The following is a 22566-nucleotide window of genomic DNA, read 5'->3' as shown; positions in this document are numbered from 1 at the left end:
GGCCACCTATAAAGGGAGTAGTTTTCATAGCCATTAATTAGTTTATCAGTGATAATGTAGTCACATACATCTCCAGCAAAGAATATTTCCCTGCTGGCATGACTCTGTGACTTTGCCCTCCAGGAATGATATATGACCCATGATGAATTCCACCAAGATTTCAGTCTTTACCATCTGCTTGGGTCTGATACCATCCTAAAGGGAAAACCACACACACTGGCTTTTCATGCTTCTCCCTTGTTCGAAGAATGGTGCTGGCACCAGTTAATTTATTTTGACTTATTCTACTTCTGACAGAGAAGGGGAGGAGAGAGTCTCTATTCTCTGTGTGCATGGGTGTTAAAATATACATAACATAAAATTAGCCATCTTAATTATTTTTAAGGGCACAGTTCAGTGGCATTAAGGATATTTTTACTCTGGTGCAGCACCACCACTACCTATCTCCAGAACTTTTTCATCATTCCACATCTGATCCCTTTATTGCATCTATTACCTTGAATCAGAAGCCTCTTGAAAGCTGAGAACATGACTTTCTCATTTTTGAATTTCTATGGCCTATCATACAGTAGACACTCCCTATGATTATTAGCCTACATTTATATTCAACAGAGGGAAAGAGAAAAGAAAGCTGTTGCATATTTATTATTCATGGCAGTGGAAGGAAGCCTCTGAAACAGTTAATATTGTTTGCCTCCGTCACCGGTGCCAGCCTTCCCTTCCCCAGGAAATAATGAGAGGAAAAATTCTTTTTCATATAGAAGTCTTTATGTCCTTTATGATGTCCTGCTGGCTTCTAATAAAAGAAAATTCAGGAATTTCTAGGAAATTGGGCAGTATGCCCCTAAATATCTAGAGTTGTATCTTAAATCCTTGCATAGAAAAAATGAAAGCAAACACATGACCAACCCAGGGGATGAGTAACAGTAAATCCATCTCATCCTCGATTCTTTCATGGGTCTGGTCTTTCTTCCAATGAACAAGAATTCTGTTTTACCTAAGATTTTATTGATTAATGTGAGAAGACCACTTTTTATCTGTTTGAAGACCTCTTGGTCAAGATGTCTAAAATGTAGGTTTAGGAAATAAAAATCTGAGTCCAATTAGTGCCTGCTTCTTGAAAGATCACCTCCAGAAGTTTAGTAAATACTTTTATATGATTTCTTGACGTTCAGAGGCTGGAGAGAAGGCTAGCAAATCAGACCAGATGAAGATATTTTCTGATGGGAGGAAGACGGTTGGGGGGGTTCTTATAGTTCTGGCTTAAAAATAAATAGTTTTTTAAAAAAATATTTTATTTATTTATTCACAAGAGACACACAGAGAGAGAGAGAGAGAGAAGCAGAGGCATAGGCAGAGGGAGAAGCAGGCTCCATGGAGGGAGCCTGACGTGGGACTCGATCCCGGGTCTCCAGGATCAGGCCCTGGGCTGAAGGCGGCGCTAAACCACTGAGCCACCTGGGCTGCCCAAAAATAAATAGTTTGAAACAAAAAGCGAGAAGATGTAAAATAGACCAATAAAGGGACATTTTGAATGCTAAATGGAGGCATGTCCTCTAAAATTACCCCTTATGATACATTTAAGCAAATAGGTATACGCCAAAATAAAGCTGCTGGAGTCTTAAAGCAAGATTGCACTGTTGTGTTACTGGGTTCTCTATTTCCTGGGAGCATTTTTGGATGTTGGAAACAAGAGAGGGGACATATTAGAATGGGCCTTCGTCAGACTGTTTGGTGGGGCAGGCTGTATTTCTCCTTTTCTTCATAAGAAGAGTCATTATTACCCATTGGTCACTTTTTTGAGACCCTCCTATTTTATCTGGGAATTTATCCTAGTTCTCAGAAGTGTGTATGTGGAGGAAGGAGAACCATTTGTCTGTAAGAATCTCCTCGTTGTAGTCAGCAGCTGATAATCATCATATATGATGCTTGCTCAGAAATGTCTCCACATTTGCCCTCAAGTGGCATTCCCTTATATTTTGTACTAAATTTTAGCTATGTTAGGGAAAGGTGTAATTGTATGAGTATTTACATCAGGAGTCTGGGCTGGTTGGAGTAACAACTGCTGCAACAAATAAGCTGCAAAATTTTGGCTTCATACCACTGGTCCAGTGGTGATTTGGGGAGCCAGACCCGTCCTGTCTTGTGACCCTACCATTTCCTAGAATTTCGAAGTCCTTTGCTTAAAACCAGTGGGAAGAGGATGACTATAAGGACAAAGCACATGTGCTTCTTACCTAAATTGTGATTAGATAAAACTAAGATGGGATCTTCCAAGTTATAAAATAAAGAGTAATATAAATAGATTTGTTTGACATTCTCCAAACTCAAAACTACTATCATAGTTTTTCGTTTACCAACTTGGATAAAAAAAAAATCCTAACAAATTTATTTATTTTTAATAATAAATATTACTTTTAAGTAAATATTTATTATTAAATAATTATTTAATTATCCCTGTTGAGCCTGGAGCCTGACACAGGACACAGTCTCATGATCCTGAGATCATAATCTGAGCTGAAATTAAGAGTCAGATGCTTAACCAACTGAGCCACCCAGGTGGCGCCCCCAAAATCCTAATATTGAAAGGGAAGTTTAGCCTTTCTGAGTTAATTATATATAAGTAAAATGTATTAGCATCTGTTTCCATGTTGGTGTACCATTCAAGTTCAAAAAGTATTCATGTTCAAGAACAAAGACTGGAAAAAATGCCTGTCTGTAAATTGATTATGTTTATATGTTTCAAGGGCTTTGTCAATCAGAAGCAATCGTAATACAAGTTTATCATATAAGTGAAAATGCCCTGGAGTTTGTCGCTGTTCTCATTATTCATAATGTGTTCTTATTCTCTGGGTAATCACTGATCAAATCCTTAAATATTAATTTTATAGAGTGCCCACATAAAATATTTCACTCTCCTTCATGCTTTTATTGTAGATAGTATAAAAATTAACCAGATACATTTGGTTCTATTTCCCACAAATGTTTCTTCTTCCTTTATTCTCCATTAAGGCCCTCTGCTATAAGCTGAAGATGAGGAATTCAGGATTCCTCAAAGGAATAGCAGGAGAATGGATATCAGAAATGTTTGACTATTGGTAATGCAGGGAATATATTAATGGGCACTGCTGTGCTCTATGGATACTATAATATGGAAGGGTTTGTGGGTACCTGTGATTGAGTTAGGATTTCCTGTATGGTTTAGGTTCCATAGCAGAAGACAGTGTGAAGCAGGTGGCTTCTATCCAAGAACATCAGAACCCAGATGTGTTATCACAGGGCATGTATAAATAAATCTTCTCTAATTATCAGCCTGACTTTACAGTTAAGGAAACTGGGGCTCAGATTGCATAAGGAATTTGTGAAAGTCATTGGTTATTGAAGCAGAACTATGGAGTGGAGGATTTCAGTTTGTCTTATGCCAAGTTTTGTTTGTCATTTGCATTTTAATTACCAACCAGCCCAGAAGAAGCAAAGATTGGTAGATGGTTCCTGAGGGCCTGGAAAGGGCTTCATTGAGGGGAACATTGGCATCTGGGAGTTGGTTTGAAGGTTCCTGAAAACTACTTTGGGCTTCAGAGACCTGAGCTGTAGGCACGAAGGCCTAAGTTTTGCCTTTTTGTGTCATTGGTAGTGAGAGTGTGAAACAGGTTAGGGAAGGGGGGTTTCTTCCCCCTCCTTATAGATAGTCTGATTCGCCTTCATGAGTTTGGGATGTTAGTTCTTTGATTCTGCCTTTTGACTACAAAGGAAGGTGTACTCTGTTCTCATTATTAGGGTGTTTTTAAAGCCAAAGGACCAGCATCACCTACCTTAGTCATTATTGCTTAAGCTGCATTAGTTACCCATGGGATGATGCTAGCTTCTGGTGGCACTTGGGAGAAACACCAGCAAAAATACTTTCTACCCTGTGTAGATGATAGAGACAATGACAAATAATAAGAGCATTAGTGACAACTAATGCTTCTAAAATGCTTCATATATGCCATGCACTGTTCTAAGAATTTCCCATATATTAACTCACTGTGTCTTCAACAGCCTAGAGGTAAAGCATGATTAGGGGCTTTCATGAGGTCACATGGGCAGAGAAAGTTCAAATGGATAAATGAGTCTATGGTCTTAACTGCTATTCCAGTTGATTCTCTTTTAGGAATTTAAAGATCAAAGTTGGGGAAAGCACTAATGTCATCCAGTATGACTTACCGCCAAAATCAGTAACCTTTGTCATATAAGAAGCTTAATTTTAAAGTACTTATTTTCCTCAAAGTAATTGTTTTAAAGTTGAGACTATTCAGTTAAGTGTTTCCCCTCAGCTTTTATAATATTAACAATAAACTATTTCTTAGAAATGAAAATCCTTTCTATTTCCCCCAAATTAACCATTTTATAAAATTACCTTAAATTAAAATTTTTCTTGCCGATAGCTTGAAGGAAATTAATAAAAATATTTTTAGCTTTATACAAGACATTAAACCAATAAAGAGGTAAGTATATTTTCCTTTTCTACAAAATGGTTAGATTCTTATTTTTTTATCTCTCAAAATAGAAACTCAGCTAGGTTTCACATTCCTCTTTTCCATAGGAATTGTCAGCAAACATTGCTATACCTATGTATCTACATTTATATCTATTTCTTTTCTTTTAAAAAGATTTTTTGTTTATTTATTTGAGAAAGAGAGTGAGTACAAGTGGGGATAGGAGCAGAGGGAGAAGCAGGCTTCCCAATGAGCTCGATCCTAGCACCTGGAAATCACGACCTAAGCCAACAGCAGACACTTAGCTATCTGAGCCACCCAGGCACCCTCATTTATATCTTTTTCTATACACAAACTTACATGTCTGTGTCTGTGATGATTGTTTTATTTTTAAATTAACTTTCGGGTGACACATTTGGTTCTATTGTTGACTTACTAATTATTTGTATCTTTCTTCATTCCACAAAACGGACATAAAGTGCCTAAAATATATTTCTCTGGTAATATATGATAATAAAGGAGAAAGTGAGGAAACAAATAGATTGAGAAGATGAAGTCTGGGTAATGCTTTACCCAAATATATACCAAAGCGTGCACACTGTGGCATAGGTGCAAGCTTTGGCATAGTGCATCCCCATTGTTAACAGTTGATTTAAATGGTGTAGAACTTACTGCATTTCTAAGAAACAAAGTAGTAAGTTGGGAGAAGCACAGCTATCCTTAGCATTGAGGCCTGAAAGTACACAAACCATAAGAACATGTCAAACATTCACTGTGCATTTACCCAGAATGCAGAGATGGTTCCTGACCTAAAGGCCATTCTCAGGACACAATATAATATCCAATGGTTGGGAATATAAAGCTTGCCTCTCAGGTGAATGCTCAACCCCACCTGCCTTCTCTGCTCTGTTTGTTGCTCCTCTGTCTTCCACTCCATACAATGACTTTTTAAAACCTTCTCTACTGTCTTCAAATTCCTTAATCCTCTTTCTTCATCTCTCACCTTCCCCTGTCTTAGAAAATGACCTTACTGCAAAGACAAAATGGAAGCCATTAGCTGGGAGCTGAGTCTTCTAACTACCACAGCAAGTGAGTCTCCCTGCTTCTGCACTTCCTTCCTCTTTTCTTGGCATGCCCTAGAGGTGCTACTCAACCCTGGTAAGAATGGTTCTTCCACTTAGGCTGCAAGTTTTTTTTCTTCTTGAAAACCTGTGCTGGGGCATTGGATGGCTCAGATGGTTAAGCATCTGCCTTTGGCTCAGGTCTCAGAGTCCTGGGATTGAGCTCCTCGTTGGGCTCCCTGCTCACTGGGGAATCTGCTTCTCTTTCTCTCTCCACTTCTCCTCCCTACTCATGCTTTCTTTCTCATTCACTCTCTCTCTCAGATAATACAAGAAATCTAAAGAAAAAAAAAGAAATCCTATGCTAAACATGATTTCTTCTCTTACAGTCAACCTCTCTCTTTTGTCTGCTCGGACTTCTTAATATTAAAAAAAGAAACCTCCTGAACCCTGCATCTATATCCTGGACAAGCTCATTCTCTCTAATGTTCCCTAAAGGCAGCCTGTGCTCATTGCTTCTTTTACCCTACTTCCTGATAATTATTTCACACTGGATCAACCACAACTACACTTAGAAGATCACCAGTCACCTGGGCGGCACCAAATCCTGTGAACATCCAACTTTATGAGCTCTTCAGTATTAAAAAAAAAACCTTACTCTTTATTTTGGTGAATGAGGCAGAGTTCACTTCAATGGCTCACAACCCAAAACCCCAACTGCTAATTTTACTCTCCAACCTTGTCTTGCACTGCTCTTCTCTTTGCTCTTCCTAGTCCACTCACACTGTGGATTTTTAAAAAAATTTGTTTTGCTTTTGTTTTTTATTGCTCAGTTCATTAAATAAGCTCTGTTCTCTCCTGCCACAGGGCCTTGGCACATGCTGTTTCGCATCTGGAAATCTCTTCCTCTCCCTCTTCACTTGATAACTTTAATTATTTAGATTCAGCTCAAATGCCATTTCTTCTGAGGAACCTTCCATAGATCTCCGGACTTGATCAGAAACCCTGCTACATATTCTCAAAACCTAGCAATACATTTTAATATTCTCATAAAGTACTGGCTAGCTCTTCACCTGGCATGAAGATAGGGTTTTATTTTATTTTATTTTTATTTTTTTGAAGATAGGGTTTTAATTTTAATTCTAACCACATGGTGATATTCCAAAACATACTTCATGAATTATTCAAGTAGGATGTGTGTGGCCATTGTTTAAACAATGGGAAGAGCATCCTTTCAAGTCAGAGGGCTTGTCCTGATGACTCCTGGACCTTTCAAGGATGTCTGAGAACAACTCTGCTTATTCTCTTTATTATGATCATGACAGTTGTGGAAAAACAACCAGTTCAGAGGCCTTGAGACAATGCAGAGGAAGCATAGATGCTGCCATGGAAAGTTTTTCCTCAAGTGATTCATGATTGCTGCCTCTTGGTGTTGTCTGTATGGCTGCAGGGAGCTTTACTGGCAGGTCATCTAATGCCTTAGAGTCTGGCTCTTCATCCCAATACATGCTTCCCTTATTACATTTTGATTTTTTATTATCCCTTGAGTTGCAAAGATTCCTTGATCTGATGTGCTTACCAGGTAGGTGTAGGAGGAAGAATACAAACAAGTAATGTTTTTTACAGCATTTTGAAATTAATACTTACTTGACACTATAACCTAGAGGAGGAGTGCAGGAGCAGAGTTACATTCTGCATTTTCCACACAGGGAAACAGAGGTCAAATAAGCAATAACTAGGGAAGACAGTTCTAGCACCTAGGCCTGCTGATTTTAAATGTAGTGCTCCTTTCTGCCATACCATTAATTTAAAGTGGTTTAAACTCTTCATCATCTCCTTTTCACATAAGTTCTCATGTATGTTTACATTATTATCCATTTTCAACTCAATGCAGCAAATATCCTTCGGGTGTTGTCTATTTAGAAGACTCTGGGGAACAAAAAATGCAGATTCTTCAAGCTTATAATTTGGGAGGAGTGGAAGTGGAGACAGGATAATGTCATCTACTCTATTACTTCAGTGCCTCATGCCCATCCTTTATAGAACTGAAATGAGGATTAATTTGAGATTTAGCTTCTCTTACATCTTTAATGTAAGATGTACATCTTACATCTTTACATCTTTAATTTAACTTCTCTTACATTCTTTAATTTTTGTATATCTTACAGTTATCTCTTCACCTATTAGATACCAAGTCAGATGACAAAAGAACTTATGAAAAAAGATCCTGCTGACAAATGATTTTGCCTCTTTTCCTGATCTTGACCCACTTTGGGTCAAGCAGGTGGCAACTGAGAGTCAGTTGACGTGGGCCTTCAACTTGGCAAAGTAGAAGAATTATTTATTAATATTTTAGTTATTCAATATTTCAATGTATAGTATTTCAATACTTAAATTCCCTAGGTTGATCACCTATTGAGAAAACTCTGAGCTTTGTTTTTCACCACTGCCAACTCACCATGAAAGAATAGAATGAGTATTCACCTTCTGTACATAGACTGTTGGTTGCCTTCCTCAATATCCAACCTAGTCATGTAAGATAAACAATCATTTTCCAGCTTCCCTCATTACTAGGCTGGTTGTGTGACTATGTATCAGCCATTGAAATGCAATGGTAGCTTATGGCAGTCTTAGGGAATCTTAAAAGACACGTGACATGTACTCTTTACCCTCTTCCTTATGGTCATTGCATGAACAGTTGCCTTAGATGATGGGATGGCATAAGACAGCTGGTGGAGCCTTAGTATAGAAGCCTCTGTACCAGGTCTGGGGGCTATCACAGAAATTCTTTTTAGGGGAATAAAATAAAAATCAGTCTTTTGAAGGCCATTGTTGTTTTGAGGTTTATGTCACAATCAGCTGAACCCAGTCCTAGCTGAATTTTTCCCATTTTGTCACCATCAGGAATGTCCTGAAGCCTGGATTTTTTTAGTTCCCTGAGAAAGACAACTCAGATATTTTTGTATTTCTAGGCCCTGAGGTTTGCAATCTATAAGGACAAGCCATTAGACACTATTGTGACCAAACAGATATAAGTAATTTTTTGTTTATTCGTATGAGAGACATGAAGGGAAAGGACTCAAGGGGAAAATGAAGGTAATTCTGGGATATTGGATGGATACTTGAGGATTGGGAAATAAATTGAAGTTTATAGTGTCAGTTAGTAGTGGGGATCTGACTTCACTGAAAAGTAGTACCTTTCTGGAAACAAAATTTCACGTGGTGGTGGCCATGTGGATGTTCATGTAGACTACACAGTAGATGCTCTAGTCTTGGGAACTTCAGCAAAGGTCCTAGGTCTGAGCTTGGGATGGAGGGAGAGCTAAGGGTGGCACCATTTCTTTTACCATAGATAGAGAGCATCAGTGACCAAGATAGAACAGTAGCCCCTGTCCCATTTTTCTGGACACCATAGCTCTAAATTTCTTGTTTAAAAGAATGGAAGGAAAGGTAATCCAAGAAGGTGACTTTTTTGGATTTCTTAAAACACTTGTTTTGTGGGGGGCATTAAGCCAGATTTGATTCATTTTGGAATACAAGAAATGTGTTTTCTGGCCCCTCATGGAGTAATTCAGATCATTAGTGTAGGATAGAATGTCCATGATCTCTTTTTATTTTTTCTCAAAGCCTATGAGGTGTTTCTCCATTCAAAATGTACATCTTGTTCCCACCTGCCAAGTATAAAGCATTTAGGATAAACTTTTATAGAAGGAGATGAATTATTTAATAAATTAAACAAATAAATTGAACTTATGCTTTGTGCCAGGTATTGTTAATAGGCCGTTGATTTCATCAGAGTCCCTGGCCTTCTTGGAGCTTACCTTCTAACTGGTGGACAGACAGACAATAAACACAATATATCACTAAATAGAGTATGCTAGAGGATGATTTAGTAGGAATCTTAGAGTGAGGAGACACAGCATACTTTTGTTTCCTGGCTTCATTAAACCCAGAGAGAGGTGAATCTGTTTGTCTTAGTTGAAAATGTACCAGATGAGAGATTTCAATCCAGTGCATTTTAAGAAAATGGCCCTTTATAAGAGAATTCCTGATATTGTCCAAAACAGTACCCTTAGGTATTACTGAAAACTCTGCCAAAAGTAGCAGATTTGAGAAGAAGACATCTGATCCCAAACATTTTGCAGCTTATAAACAGAGCAGCACATTGACAAGAGGTAAAGATGTGAAAAATGGAACAGATGAATGAATTTCTTGCTTTCCTGAGGCTAGGGGCTGTGGTGAACTTGGGGTGTTAGTGACAGTCTCCAAGGAGAGAGATTCATTTCTGTTGGCCTTAGAAATTTTTCCTGTTACACCAAACTTCCTGAAATGTGTACTGAGAACACTTTCATCTGGTAGGCTAAGACTGATTATGTTGTATATTGGCTTTTGTATCAGTCATTGTCCAGAATGAGGATGGCTTGGCAGCTCCTGTTGAGATGGATCAGCTGGATTTAGAGGGTTGGTCTCAGCAGGTGGCTCTGAGAGAAGGGGCTGAGTTGTAGATAACTAGATGTTATAAGAAAGGATAGGGCTGTTAAAAATGTGAGGATATACGGCAAGTTTTCAGGGTCTCTGGCCATTTTGGAAAAATTGAGGATGGAGCAGAAGGACTGGAAAACAGGACAGCTGTGAAACCATTATTTAATATGTTCAGAACTGAGCAGAGCCAGGCCGGGGTGTGCATTCAAGGGATTTGTGGTGCAAGGAAGGCTGAAAATGAGGGTCCTCTCCTTGGAGATCAAAAGGGGCGACTCTGGGGTAAGTTTTGACTTGGAACTGAAGGCTGAGTTGGAGAGATAACAAAGAACATTTAAGGAATTTGAGGTTTATAGGCTGACTCTGAACACTGTCATAAAAAGTCATTTTTATCCATGCCTAAAGGGTTAAAATTAGCTACAAAAATAAACATGTGCTATGCTTTGGCTGTGGCACTACTTTCTAAAGAGAGAGTTTGACTTTATCCTGGATGTGGGTATCTCAGCATATAAATGATCTGATGTAGGCTGACTGCACAGAGTAGGCAGTCTAAAAGTTTCTGGATTTTTAGATTCAACATAGCTATTGATTCAAAGCTGTAGTTTAGTGTCTTGTAACCTTTCTGCCATATTGTCCTCCACTAAGAAATTAGAATATGTTTTCTTTTGGCATAATATATGAAAAGTTCATTTAGAACTCACTTATGTTGTTTTCTTGTCATTTTGTGTGTGTATAGTTATAGTTATATATATGTGACCCTATATTATGTAGTGTGTGAATACATATAGTTACAGTTATATAGTCTATAACTTTATGCTATATAATGTCTATTATATATAGTTATAGTTATATATAGTATATATATGGTTATATACTATAGTACATATGTATAATAAAATTATATATAACTGAACTCTCCATATGAAACATAGTCTTATGAAATATATGGTTATATATGTTACATATCTGTTATATATGTGTTATACATATATACATTTTTATATGTATATGTACATAAATATATATAACTCTAACTATATATATGTAACCATATAGTATTTCATAACTTTAAAACATTTCATGTGCTTTTAAGAAGATTCATTTTCCTCTTTAAAAAGCTAAACTTACAATTTGGAAATGCTATCACTAAGTAGCAGATGCTTGGTGTTTGAGCCACAGGATTTAATTTTTTTCCCAATTCAGTTGAGGCTCTCTGTTCATGCTCCAGAAGTAGTTTAATTTCTCTCCATCAGTAAATACATATATATGTAAATAGGGACACATAAATACATAGGGATATATACGCACACATACATATTCACATATATACCTTTAAAAAACCAGTTGAACATTGGGAACATTGAAGAAAATAGCCTCACTATGTTTAAATATGGTATTTTAGAGCAATTCTCTAATGAAATAATTTGGCACACTTTTCACTAATCTTTTATCTGTCATCACTTTTCCTAATTTTAATATATTTCACACCCAGGCTTGGATTACCAAATTTGAATTAAACTCACCCTGTTTTTCTTCCTGGGGTGATTTCATGACTCTGGGACCTCAAGCTCTTGGATCAAAGCTTTGCTACATCTCAACAGCTGTCTTAACTACTCTAGAGAGAGCAATTTGAGTCCTTCCAAGCACATCAAAGAGAAGGTGTTAGTTTGCCTTTCTCACACTCCTGCTCTGAAAACATCTGCTTCCTGTCTCCCATATGTAGGAGTCCAATGGGAAGAAAGTGCTGTAAGAGAAGGCAATTCTATTAAGAAGATAAATGCCCTCCTGACTAGGTCTTCTTCAACTCTGAAGGATCTTGCCATTTTTCTCTTGGTACATTCGGGAGCAGTTCATAAATCATGTTGTACTAGCAAGGTGCTAGGTAAGGAATCAAGTGGTCTTAATGATTGTCCAGCTCTGCCATGAGATAGTGTTGTCATTTGGGGCAAATCTTCAGTGCTCCATTTCTTCATCTATAAAATGAGATAGTGGGATATTATGGCCTTAAATTTCTTCAAAGTGTTATGACACCAGTCCATTCCTGATTCCCTTCATATTATATTGATTATCTATCTATCTATCTATCATCTATCTATTATACATATATATATATTCCCCCCAGATTCATTGCAGACTTCATTTCTAATCATTACCTTGACTTACAGTCTTTTCTTTGTAAAAATTGAAGTTATGTTTCCTGCATATAGTCAAAACCATTTGAACAAATTTAAACAGAAGATTCAACCAAGTTTTATTTTATTTATTTTACGTTTATTTTATTTATTTTAGATTCTTCTACTGAAGTATCTTTACTTGGTTGAAGAGTTGTCATTACACATTAATGTGCAACAGTGTTGACAACTTGTTTGTGGACATTCACTATAATGTTACAAATTACCCTTTGAAATGAAAAATGTAAGGTAATATGACTAACCACTGAGTGATTATTTTAATAAGTGCAAATATGATTTTCCAAAAGGCATGTTAGTTGGACAGAATAAAAAAGTTCCAGGAATTCCCAGCTAGGATGGAGTGTGATGACCCAGAAACGGGTAAGGTTCTTGAGAAGGGCGGCTGGAAGCCGGCAGAGAAACCCTAGGCATCCTTAACATTTAAAGAGTTGGCAGAGGAAGAAGAGAAGAAACATGAAGGAGGAGAGCTTTCAGTCAGAGAAGCAAGGAGGGAGAAACTTTCAAAAAAGACGGAGTGGTCAGTAGTGCAAAACTTCTAAGGAGGCAGACTAAAATAAGGTTTTAAAGCTGTCTTTTGCTAGAAAGAAATCCACTCAAGCTACAGTAATTGGGGTTTGTTTTAAGCATACTTTATGGAATTTCAGATAAATCCAAGAACAAAAAACAAACACAACTGGACAACAAAAGGACTGGTTGCTGGGACCTGAAAGCCACCAGGGACCAGAGCTATTCCCTCCACCCCTTTACCCACAGCCAACTCTAAGCAGTTGCTTCATTATCTTGTCAGCCAACTCCTTTCTCTGTGGTTTTTTTGTATATGGCCACAGTGGACTCCTTAGTTCATTGCTTCCTAAGCAACTGCTGGATTTCCTTTTTTTTTTTTTAAGATTTTATTTATTTATTCATAGAGACAGAGAGAGAGAGAGAGAGAGGCAGAGACACAGGAGAGGGAGAAGCAGGCATCATACAGAGAGCCTGATGTGGGATTCGATCCAGGGTCTCCAGGATCACACCCTGGGCTGCAGGCAGTGCTAAACCGCTGTGCCACCGGGGCTGCCCTGAATTTCCTTTGATCTAAACTCATATTCATAGGAGAGAGAACCTAGCCAAGCTCTTCATTGTGAGCCTGTACACACAGATCACATATTTCTGGCCTGTCCTATGGTTTGGCCATCTTTAAGTCTCATGTGTTTTTTTGATTTTCAGTGGTGCCTGGGCTGGGAAGTTGCTTAGGTGAGTCTCGTGGTAGAGAGGACATGAAGGTCTACTTGACAGAGCCTGTGAGCCATGGCAGAGCAGGTGAATCTAGAAGGGTGGGAGACTGGCTACTTCAAGTTAGTAGGAGAGGTTCATTCAGCACACAAATTTATCAGCATGTCTAGTAAAGGGTCCATTTGATTTAGTGACTGAAGTGTACATATAATTTTGGAAAAGTGCTTTCAGTAGAATGGTGTAGGGCAGCAATCAGATTATAACAGAATGAAGAGTGATTGGGAGGTGTACAAGTGAGCATTGTATAGATTATATATTTTTGGCAGGGCAGTGGGGCTTGGTGTATAAGGGAAAGAAATCAAAGATAGATACAGATTTGATAATGGACATTTTTAAAAGATTGAAAATATAGAAGTAATTTTGACTTTTTTCTGAATGGGATGAAGGAAAGGTCAAAGATAGAGGATGATTGTTGTCATGGAAGGATACATGTAAGAGACCATGTATTTTGTCATGTAGAAGGAGAGATGTATCAGTGACTTAGGCTGGATTATGCCACAATAATGATAACTCCAAAATCTTTGAGGTTTCTAAAAAAGGGTTGATTCTTATTCCTGCTACATGTTCTACTTTTATTTGCTCGTTATAGTTACCCTGATGGAGCCAAATACTTCTGGTTTCTATGCCAGAAAGGAAGAGAGGTCTGGAGGATTTCCAGACCTGGTCCCAAAACAACCCCTGTCATTTCCCCTTACAAATAATTGGTAAGAATCAGTTAACTCACCTCCAAGTACAAGGGGATGAAATAGTGTGATCTTAACAAGTGCCAGAAAGATGGATAGTTGGGATATTTGTTGAGCAAGTGAGTAACTACAAGAAATAAAATGATGAGGGTGAATGCACATAGCTCAGTGAGTGGCTGCTGAGAAATCAAGGGAATCCTCCTATAAGGCAGAAAGCAAGGTCTACAAATACAGAGAGGGATGAATTGATGAAGGCTTAACACAATATTGGTGACAGAGTAGTGAGAGATGCAGAGAGGGATTGTAGGTTATTCCTAAGAACCTGACTGAAGATGGTGACACTAATCTGCTGATTCATGCCTTTCTCTGATAATATTCATGAGCCCAGATATGGATGGGAAAGGTAGATGATTGGTTGACCTAGGATGGGGTTTTGCTGAGCATGTACAGCAGAAGGACAAGTGTGTCAAGGGAGTTGAGAATATTAGAAAGCCTGTGGTTGAATGATGGGTCATGTGCTCTAGACTAATAGGGAAGTTCCTGTAAAGAAGAAAGGATAGTTGGATTGGAGAAAATAGAGGAAAAGTGTGACATACTAAATATAAAAATATCCATTCCTAAGCATCTACAAATTATTGAAGATGATAAGTTGGTGAGGATGCTTTTGGGGATGGGCAGCATTTATCAGACAGCCTTACTTTCATGGCTCTAAACAATGAGGGCTTTTATTATTCACTTACTAAGAAGAATGGAGGCAGACCATCTGGGGATAGGTCTGGTGACTCAGTGATATTGTGAAGGACCCAGTTCATCTCATGTGTCCACATTGCCAGCCTCAGTGTATTGGCATTCCTTCATAGGCCTGCCACCTCATAGTTGTAAGGTGGCTGTCACTGCTCTAGGTAGCACATCCCCACACGAAAATAAACGTGGAAGACAGGGGATAGGAGATCTTTGTCTTTATGTTTTTCCCTCTTTAATGGAAGAAAATACTCCCTTTATGTCTCTTTGGTCAGAAGGAGGGCACGGTGGACTTGTAGGCCAACCACAGGCTGAGAGCAATGGGGTTTCCCTGACTGATTTCAGGTGGATCATTGCTCATTCCTTGAAACTTGGCACATAGCTGCTTGGAGAACATTGGGATTCTTTTATCAAGCAGAATAGGAGAAATACCTATTGGAGAACTAACAGTGAGTGCCACAGGTAGGGACCTCCCTTCTTGGTAAATGCTGACTGCCTGCTCAAGATGCAAAATATTATCATTGCTTACTTAGATTAAAAAAAAATTATATAGGGGCACCTGGGTGGCTCAGTGGTTGAGCCATCTGCCTTTGGCTCAGGTTGTGATCAGGGAGTCCAGGATCGAGTCCCACATTGGGCTCCTGCGGGGAGCCTGCTTTTCCCTCTGCCTGTGTCTCTGCCTCTCTCTGTGTCTCTCATGAATAAATAAAATCTTTTTTAAAAAGTATAGATATAGGCTGTGACCCAGCTAAGAAATTCTGATCAAAGGAAAGGCATAAAAATATCACGTAAAATTTGAATTTATTTTTACAGAAAGTTGGTTTAACCCCCCATCCCCCCAGTACACCTGAAGTTTCTTGGGTGAAGCTTGTTCTTTGGAAGAACTTCCACTGGATGAGTCAGTGTATATAGCTTTCCTCCTGTCACGTTACTGTAAGTCGAAATGGCTACTAAAATCTAGTAAAAGTCTGTGCCATAGTGCAACCAACAATGCCAGAATAGTCAGTGTTCACTAGTTTTGATTATTCTTTCAGAAACCTAACATGGAAGCTTTTTCCTTGCTTAATTTTTTCACAGAAATGCCAGACAAGATCTATTCCCTAACTGAAGGTCTTTTCTCAGATATTTGAATTTAAATTCCCTGTCCTTTCAAATGTGCTTTACTAGTTCTGCAACGCGTAAGAAGGCTAGAAAATTAGTTTGCTCTCTTTTACTTCTTTCCAATTTGAAGAGGAACAGTACGGAATTGACCAATATTGTTTCCTTCAACAGACACTTATTTTGCAATTTCAATATGAAATGCAGTTTTTAGATGCTTCTTGGTATATAAACATGAAAGACCCACAGTGCCTGCTCTCAAGAAGCTCACATCATTGCTGCTAATGCTGACATGGTGGGTGTGGGTAATTATTTGAGCACATCTTTCCCCACTGCTTGAAACACTTAGTTGTTAAATACCCAAAGTGTTCTCTGGATGTGCTGCCATGTCTTCTTCTTTTTAAAAATATATATATTTTTTCTCCATGCTTGATATAACTGTAGCTTCTTTGTTTTTAAAAACTGAATGGTTTCTTATCTAGGGACTTGAATCGTTTCAATCAGTATAAAATTGTTCGTTTTCCATGGTTTGTTCTCTCTTCATGGATTTCTGGTTGTGAAACTGAATATTGACTTGAAAGATCACATCCTCTACTCTGAGTCTGTAAGTTGCCTTTTTTTAAAAAAAAAGATTTTATTTATTTATTCATGAGAGATACAGAGAGAAGCAGAGACACAGGGAGAGGGAGAAGTAGGTTCCCCGTGGGAGCCCCAATGTGGGACTCGATCCCAGGACCCCAGACCATGACCTGAGTCAAAGGCAGATGCTCAACTGCTGAGCCACCTACGTGTCTCAAGAGTTGCTTCTTTAATGCCCCAGATCTTAGCATCTACGAAATAGGTTTTCTGGGTCTGAGGAAAAAGAGCAGGACTCTGGGTCTTCACCCGGATGTGCAGCGGGTATCCACCTCTTAGAAAGGGCTTGAAACCAAAGGTCATGCTAATAGTGTACTTGATGAACAACAGACTTAACTTTAGAAAAGATGCTGTATTTGAGAAAAGAATTGTAGCAAACTACATGCAGGGTTTCTGAAGGCTGCATGTGGGAATAGAGGATCTTCTTTCAGCACCTCCAGCACCAAATACATTGCTTTCCCATTGCATTCTAGTTGCTCACCTTTCTATTGTTTTCCCCCAAAAGTAAATTATTAGAGCAGCTACTGTTATCTTTGATTGTGAGCTGATCGCGTTCATCAATACATCTTTTATGCTTTGTTCTGAGAGCCAGGCATGCCATGTTTCAGTATTACAATTTGTTCACAATTAGCCTTTTGCGTTACATACTGAAATTATAATGTGAGCTGTTGCCCCAACACATACTTTCCTCACCCCAATTTATAGGCGAAGTCCAAGGGTAATCTGGCACTTTGGCATAATTTAGTGGATACTGATGAGGTTCCTACATTCTCTCCTGGGTCATTAAGGTCCACCATTCATTCCATCATTGAAGACCTACTGCTGTCTTTCAGTTTGGACTGCTGTAACACATGATTGTACACCGAGTGGCTTATGAACAACAGAGATTTATTTCTCACGGTTCTGGAGGCTGGAAGTCCAACTCAAGGCAATGGCAGAATCGGTATCTGGTGAGAACCTACTTCCTGGTTCAAGGGTGGCTGTTTTCCTGCTCACATGGTAGAAATACATAACTCTGGTCCCTTTGTCTCCTTATAATTGGTTTCGTTCTTATGGCTTCATCGCCTCCTAATGGGCCCACCTCCTAAGACCATCACACTGGGGACTAGACTTCAATGAATATGAATATAAATATGAATTTAAATTTTGAAGGGAAAAAAAATAAATTTTGAAGGGACATGACTAGTCCATACAACTCTGTTGGATTAAGGCTTTGCCTACTGTTGTTGTGCTACCTCTACAACATCCCTAGAGGATAACGCATTTGCCAAAGACAGAATATATTGGTTCACTGTGCTTGCTTCCACTGGCCATGATGATCTGCAGTCTAATCTACCCATGGCTCTGGGGACCAGAGTTGTGGGTCACTGCTGTGCTGGTTCTGCCCCCTGGCCAATTTGCTGTGCATACTCAGACCATAGTCTGTCAGCATAAAGCTCAGGGGTCCAGGGAGGAAAGCTTTGCTATTTACCAGACATATGAAGCCACCCTCTCCACACTTCCCCCTTTCCACCCCTCCCATAAATGTTTAGTTGACTCTCCCTGCAAACATCCCTTCTAGATCAGCCATCTTTCTGAGAAAACGATGTTTCAGAATTTTAGCACATTTAAGTGTAAATGATATGGTTTGAAGGTAAACATATGTGAAAGTTTGCTTTACCTTGTGCAACAGCTGTTTATGTGAAAAATTATTTGTCAATTGAATTTTTGGAAACATAAATATGTTTTAAAGGCTCCAAGGGAAATTTTTACTTAAAGGAACCCAGCAGTGAGATGTCTAGAAAGTAAAGCCTCTGTTTTTTAGGATACAAATAATCACAAATTGTTTTGTGAATTTGAGAGTTTCTCTCTCTCTATCTGCCTTTTTTAATCTTTCTGGGTGATATTTTGTTGTGTGGAAATTGAGACTCTGTTCTCGTCACACCATTGGGGGTTAGTTTCAAATCATGAGGTAATAGTTCACAGTAGAAACTTGAATTGATTCTCAGAATTAATAAATCAATCAAACTCTGTTTTTGTCTCTGTCTCTTACACATGTTCACACACACATGTGACATAAATATGCTTATAAATTACACTGCATTTGAAGTGTGGAAGGAAGGGAGGGACTGTTTAATTAATTCTGGGTACTGAAGGAGACTTGAGGAATTTTGAAGAGTAAAAGTCATAATTGATAAAATGATTTGCAGATGTTGATAGGAATTGTCTCTGGGGACTGTTTTGTCTCTTGAGTATAGCTATGTGAATTTTGTGGGTTTTTTTTTTTTTACATGAAATGTGAACTTCATTTTTAAATTATAATGATTTTGGATTCTCTTAGCACAGTTGGTGCCATCACTTTGTGCTTGGTATCCTGTGTTTCATCTACCCAGGGGAATTTATCACAGAGTCAAAGCTTTTTTTATTTTTTTAAACTGGCCTTTCTGCCCGAGTATAGTGATGTTTCTATAAAAACAAAAACCTACATGGGCAGGCTCATTAAATCTCTATTTATTCTAAATTTGCCTTTTCTTTTTGATAGTCACTTTGTTGTATTTAGTAACCTAATTACTTAAGATTGTTTAAGAAACTAGAAAGGGAGAATGTTTTATATTCCAGGTCCTTAGACATCCTGCTGCATTTTCCTGCTTCCAGGCAACTAAAGGTCTCGGTAGGAGGATCTGACAGACAACTGTTGTCCATCTAGATGAAATTAGTACCATGTTGTGGCTCAGCACAACTTCCCCTGACATAGAATTTGATTTGTATCTTTTAAGCAGATTGCAGAGGCATGGAGCAATGCAAACAAAACCTAAACAGAGGGTATCAGTTGTATGTCTCCTGCAAAGAACACAACTGTGGCAGAGTGAGAAGTATTGTCTCTATAGCTGCTTTCTATCATCTTAGCCACCTGGCTTTGAGTTCTTCATAGGACATAAAACCCAGAAAGTAACGAGAGTATTTAGATTTGTTTGGATTCCATTTGTGACAACCCAGGGCTTCTAGTATATTTGAGAACAACCAAGCTTCTCATGGAAATACTATCCTTTATGCATTTTGCTAAGCACATCTATAAATAATACTAATTCTGTGATGGTGGTGGCAGAGACACATCATGAACTCCCTGAAATTCTCATTTTCTTTTAAAAATTATTTTATTTTAATTTTAGTACAGTTAACATAGTGTTATATTAATTTTAGATGTACAATGCAGCGATTCAACACTTCCATACAATACCTAGTATCATCATGACAAGTGCTCTCTTTAATCCCCATCACCTATATCACCCATTCCCCCTGCCCACTTCCCCTCTGGTAACCATCAGTTTGTTCTCTAGAGTTAAGAGTCTTTCCTGGTTTGCCTTTCTCCCCCACTTCCTTCTTTTTAGTCTTGTTTCCTAAATACAACAGATGAGTGAAATCATATGGTATTTGAAATCATATAGTAATCTTTCTCTGACTTATTTTACTTAGCATTATATCCTTTTCTCCATCTATGTCATTGCAGATGGCAAGATTCCATTCTTTTTCATGGCTGAATAATATTCCTCTGTGTGTGTGTGTGTGTGTGTGTGTGTGTGTGTGTGTGTGTACCACTTCTGTCTTATCCATTCATCAGTCAGTGGACATTTGGGCTGCTTCTATAATTTTGCTATTGTAAATGATGCTACTATAAACATAGAGGTGTAATAAAAAGAGGTAAAATATGACACCAAATAACTGAAACATAAAGGGGAGAGAAATAAAGAATGAGTTCTAAATTAAGTGACCATCAGCTGAATATAGACTGCTATAAGCAGAAAATGTTATATGTAAACTGAATGGTAACCACTACTTAAAAACCAGTAATAAGAATGAAAAAAATAAAGAGCGAGGAAGCCAAGTATATTAGTAAAGAAAGCATACAAACCATGAAAGAGAGAAAGATAAGAAAGGATTACAAAACAAGTAATGAAATGGCAATAAATATATATCAATAATTACTCTGAGTGTAAATGGACTAAATGCTCCAATCAAAAGACATAAGGTAACAGAATGAATAAGAAAACAAGATCCATCTATATGCTGTCTACAAGAGACTCATTTCAGACCTAAAGACACGGCAAACTGAAAGTGAGGGGATAGAGAAATGTTTATCTGCAAATGGATGTCAAAAGAAAGCCAGAATTGCAATACTTACATCGGACAATTTAGACTTTAAAACAAAGTCTGTAAAAAGAGACAAATAAGAGCACTATATATTAATAAAGACAACCAAACGAGAAGATGTAACAGTTATACTTATGCACCTAACATGAAAGCACTCAAATACCTAAAGCAGTTTATAACACACATAAAGGAACTTATTGATAATAATACAATAATAGTAGGGGACTCTAACACTCCACTTACATCAATGGGCAGCTCATCCAAACAGAAAATCAACAAGGAAACAGTGGCTTTGAATGACACACTGGATCAGATGGATTTAACAGATATATTCAGAACATTGCATCCTAAAATAGCAGAATACACATTCTTTTCAAGTATACATGGAACATTCTTCAGAATAGATCACATATTAGGCCATAAAACAAGCCTCAGAAAATTAAAAAAGATCGAAATCATACCATGCTTCTTTTCTAACTATGCTATGAAACTAGAAATCAATAACAAGAAAAAAATCGGGAAAGCACACATGGATGTTAAATAACATGCTTCTAAACAGTGAATGAGTCAACCAGGAAATCAAAGAAGAAACCAGAAAGTACAGGGAAACAAAAACAGGCAGTTCTAAGAGGGAAGTTTATAGCAAATACAGGCTTACCTCAAGAAACAAGTAAAACCTAATAAACAACCTAAGCTTATACCTAAAGGAGCTAGAAAAATAACAACTAAAACCCAGAACCAGAGGGAAGGGAATAATAGACTGAAGCAGAAATAAATGATCTAGAAACTAACAAAAAAAGCCAATAGAATAGATCAGTGAAACCACGAGCTGCTGCTTTAAAATTTTCATTTTCTTCAGTAACTACAGAGTAAGGGAATTATTTTATGTTATCCTTTAGCAGGATATTAGTCTAACCCCAATGAAACTGCACAGATGATAATGGAATATTACAACCAATGGGAAAGCAATAGATTAATTCACAAACAGTACTAGGAAAATCAGTTAAAATTAGCATTCTTCTCTTCCACCTCATATATCAAAATGAATCCCAGGAAGGTTAAAGAGTTTTGTGCAAAATATGAGCATATAAAACACACAGAAGAAAATACAGGTGACTAACTTCTTCCATTTGGGCTGCTGTGACAAAAATACCATAGACTGGGCGATTTAGACAAACAAGAGACATTTATTTCTTAAAGTTCTGGAGGCTGGAAATTCAAGATCACAGCATTGGCCAGATTCTTTGTCTGGTGAGCCTATTCCTGCACCATAGATGGCTATCTTCCCATTCTGCCCTCACATCCAGAAAGAGCAAGGGAGCTCTCTGGGATCTCTTTTATGAGGGCATTAATCCCATTGCTGAGGGCTCCACCTTTACAATTGCTCCTCAAAACCCCCATCTCCTCATATCACATTGGGGGTTAGGGTTTTAGCATATGAATTTTGGGGGGACATAAACATTCAGTCCATTGCATTATTAAACCAAAGGATCAGACTTCAAAGCATCAAAATCAGTAGAAGAAATGATGCAAGAAAAATTGCTTTATTTGGCATTCACATTTGACATGCGTTGGAGCCATGGGAAGATGGCTTCTAAGAAGTGTGAAGTCTACTTATTTTCTAAGCTGCAGAAGAGCTGCTGTGTTGGAACTTTCATAGGTGTGATTGTCAGAGCCATGGCTGGTGAAGTAAATAAAGGTGTGTGCCCTGAACTGTGAGCTGATGAAATACCATGTATTTAGCCTTAGCAGTATGTTTTAGATCTGTGGTCTTTTGAAGAATTGTGCTCATTTCAATATT

General features: G+C 38.0%; 1 long non-coding RNA gene across 3 annotated transcripts in view; it reads right to left on the bottom strand.

Annotated features, from left to right (window-relative positions):
* The window catches only part of LOC102153083, a 52287-nt gene that overhangs the window by 15345 nt on the left and 14376 nt on the right, over nucleotides 1-22566 (bottom strand). For 2 of the 3 annotated variants that reach the window (XR_005366556.1, XR_005366555.1), the window contains exons 4-5: nucleotides 11539-11988; nucleotides 3813-3908 (exon numbers count right to left, since the gene is read on the bottom strand). This is a non-coding gene — a long non-coding RNA (uncharacterized LOC102153083). The remainder of the gene's footprint in view (nucleotides 1-3812; nucleotides 3909-11538; nucleotides 11989-22566) is intronic. The other variant, XR_005366557.1, reaches the window with a different exon arrangement.

Source organism: Canis lupus, chromosome 11, assembly GCF_011100685.1.
Source record: "Canis lupus familiaris isolate Mischka breed German Shepherd chromosome 11, alternate assembly UU_Cfam_GSD_1.0, whole genome shotgun sequence".
NCBI classification, from domain to species: domain Eukaryota; kingdom Metazoa; phylum Chordata; class Mammalia; order Carnivora; family Canidae; genus Canis; species Canis lupus.
Note: the sequence above shows the minus strand (reverse complement) of the source record. Positions and strands in the feature narration are given on the sequence as shown.